The following is a 3636-nucleotide window of genomic DNA, read 5'->3' as shown; positions in this document are numbered from 1 at the left end:
TAAATGAGTCCACCCTTGGAGCAGCTGAAAATCGAAGGTATGATTACACCGTAAATCAGGCAACAGAATATTGTAGGGTTTGCACACTGTGCACTATGGCATGATATCAATAACGCTATTTTGTGTGGAGGTTTTGAATGAGTGCAAAAATAGTGGCACACACACACAGACACACACACACACACACACACACAAATCACATTCGGAGTCAGATTCTTCAATTCCCAAAAAGGATAGAGGACCTCTGAATACAGAAATTTCCTTCCTTCTTTTTTCTACTCACAGAATAAAGCCATAGGGCAGTTCTTTACTGGTGTGTTTTGGGGGCAAAGCAGTGATGCAAGATGTAATTCTGACTTTTAAAAAAATACATTTGCCATGCAGTTAACAAAACAAATCAATAACTTTTTAGAACATCTTGTGTTTTAATCTTTGTGCTGTGTTAGTTCCTAGATGTATTCATCCTCCTACTTTAGCTGAAAGTTAGAATGTTTTCCTTCAAAATGGCCTTCAAAATAACGCTTTGATGATGTATCAAAGGTAATGGAGGCAGTGGGCTTGTCGTTACTGCTGTTTTTACTGATCCATAAACAATAGGGAGTGGGTGGGTGGGTGTAATTCACTTCCAGATATGTTTGTTCTGAGAACTCTTTCAGGAATATCTCACATACAGTGTATCATCCCCTCCATTCATTTCACGCATGAGCTGATTATACTCTGACATTGTAACCAGGGGTAAAATTTGAAAAGCAATCTTTGAGACATTTTAGAATGGTTTCAGTGGCTTGGAAACCATTAGAATTTTAACTACTGTAAGAAAAGTAGGTTGTTTGCCAGAAGGTAAAATGTAGGAATTTACAGCACTCTGTAGAGTAAGAGTAAGCAGCTATAAAAAAGTGGTATATACTTAACATCATCTGTTTTCTGGTATTTATAGGTTAATTAGTAGTTAACTGCAGCATTATTTTCTGTGGGTCTTTATTTTCTCCAAAATAAAGAACATACTAGGCCCTATTTTTATGACATGTCCTCTTTTGTCTAAACAATGTGACTGTGTGTGTAATGGTGAACGGTAAGGAGGTGGATGCATGTGTGGAGCAGAGCGAGATTTATTAGGGGCAAATCCAGAGTCATAGTCATTGGAGTAGTCCAGAGTCATATAGCCAATACAGAGATTACAGGGATACATTATAAACAAAAAAAACACACAAAGGCAAACAAGGGAAGCAGGCTATACCATAGGCTAGGTAACAAGAAGGCTAGGATAAATAGTCAGACTAGGATACACAGAGTACAAACCTATGGGCATACAGATACATGCTTGCAAAAAACATTAAAACATGCAGCTAAACAAACATTGCACCAAACACCAAAACATTCAACCAAACAATGAACAGCTAAGATAAAAGGCACAAGACAGGTTTTAAATACATGAACTTAACAAGCCTAAACAAGGCACAGGTGCAAATCATGAACAGTGAAAACCAAAACAAGGACTGGAACTGGACTAGAAAAGTGAAACATGAGACAAGAAAACCATAGAAATGGACAATAGGAGGGGCCAACCATGACAGTGGTTTTCAAAAAAAGAAAAGACAGTGTATCCAACCTGTGTCCAACCTGACACGAGCAATTGCAATACTGGTCAAATGTTTGGACACATCTGCTTTTTTTTGTTGTTGTTTTTTTTTTTAAATAAATCATACATTATAGAAACACAATGAAGGTGTCAAAACAAAGTAATAGCACATATGTGACAGTTTTAGATTTTAGATTCTTCAAATTAGCCATCTCTTACTTTGATAACACCATAACACCTTTGCATACATGAAGCAGTGACCTATGATGCCTTAAAGACTAAAGTTCTAAAGTATTTATATATAAAGTATATATAATTTGCCTCTCCTGTGTATAAGGTAATAGTGGAGGCACTTATGACTCATTATATTTAAGCCTCCATTTATTAGCTTCCTTTGCTATGTCATAAAGGTTGCCTATTCTAGGATCATAGGACCATTAGTAATCACATCCATTTACTTCATTGCAGCATCATAACTATGTTTGTCAGGGGCATTATTTCATGACCCACTGTAACTGCTAAATATTTCCAGCATCTATTTTGTTTGTGCCTAATGCCTAGTAGCTTCATTAAAATGCTGAATGCTTTAAAAAAAAAAAAAGAAGAAGATTGGGTATTGGATTTCTTAGCACAGGCCTTCTTAGCAAAAGGGGTTTAAGACTTAAAGGAAAAAGCAACACCTCAACTTGTATTGCTTCTTTTACAGTAACCTCCTAGTTGTTTCCAGCAACCCACTCAGTCTTGGCCCAAAATGACCAAAAAACACTTTGCACAGTCATGAAAAAGCAAGTGTCATAGGGTTGTGCTTGAGTAGAAACAGCGCTTGACAAGATTTCTAGTTGGAGGGCAAATGGATAGCAAATTTAATTATTGCATTTTCTCAATATCTTTCTGCCCTACATGGTGTCACCATAGATGACTAGGAATTGCAAGGGGATTACAACGATTTGTTTGTGTATTTATTTTTGAATTGCACTATGAGAGGTGTACCACATTGCACACAAGAAAAGAAGCAAGCAAAACCAGAGCGCAAGCTGCTTGTTTATTGGCATACTGTGTATGTTTCTTTGTGCCAGGAAACATTCATTTTCCTTTCGTCATTGCAGCTGCCCTTTTTATATTCTGCAAACTTCCCACCTACTTCTTTGTAAAACCTGTGAATTGTACTTCCAGTTGAAGTTCCATTGCAGGGTGGCTATCATGGACATGAAAGGCATCCCTTCGACTGATGAGAGAACAAAACCGGTTTGATTTGGTCACAGAAGTGGTAGGTGCTGAAATGGGTGCTAAAATCGAGCTGCTCAGGGTGGCACTCTATGCATTTGTCACACCATATGGTTGCTTTTACGTAAAAATTATTCAAATGAAGACTACTAAAAATCATAAGGTAAATTGTGCAGTATGTACTCTGCCTATGGTGTAGTAACAGCCTCCGCACACCTGCAAAAACAGGGCCCACTCTGTCTAAGCTTTTGTATATACACAAATCCCCCCTCCCATTTCCCAGAAAAGATCATCAGACATATAATTAGAAGATCAGGCAGGAGAATTAGTTAATCAGGAAAGATCATCTTACAAGATTGTTACAAGACTGTCCTCCTGTCCTAGACACAATAAAAAGCCTAATTTTTTCAAGCTTTCTGCATTCCAGTCCAGAATTCATGATGTGGAGTGGGAAACAGATTAAGCCCACTGGTTGAAGATTGAAGCAAAAACATGAGGCCTCCTTCACCTGTCCTAACTGAGCGCTGAAGGTCCGAACGCCACAGAGGAGCATGTTTCTGTTTCTCCACTTTGCTTTGGAACCAGCAGCTGATGAATATTTAATGTGGATGTTAATAATGCATAATTATGTTAAATCTCATGGCACTTGGTCATTTCATCCATGTTTGGATTTTACCTTGTAAGCCATTGTCCTAAAATGGAGGCCAGTGTAATACTATGTACATAGTTCTTTATATGCAGTTCATAATATTATTGTAATGAATACACTCGGTGAACATCATCCTTTTATGTTCATAAATTCAAAACAACCTACAAAATTCCTCTTTATAGTT

Source organism: Electrophorus electricus, chromosome 16 (genome assembly GCF_041902795.1).
Source record: "Electrophorus electricus isolate QZ-2024a chromosome 16, ASM4190279v1, whole genome shotgun sequence".
NCBI lineage: Eukaryota > Metazoa > Chordata > Actinopteri > Gymnotiformes > Gymnotidae > Electrophorus > Electrophorus electricus.
Note: the sequence above shows the minus strand (reverse complement) of the source record.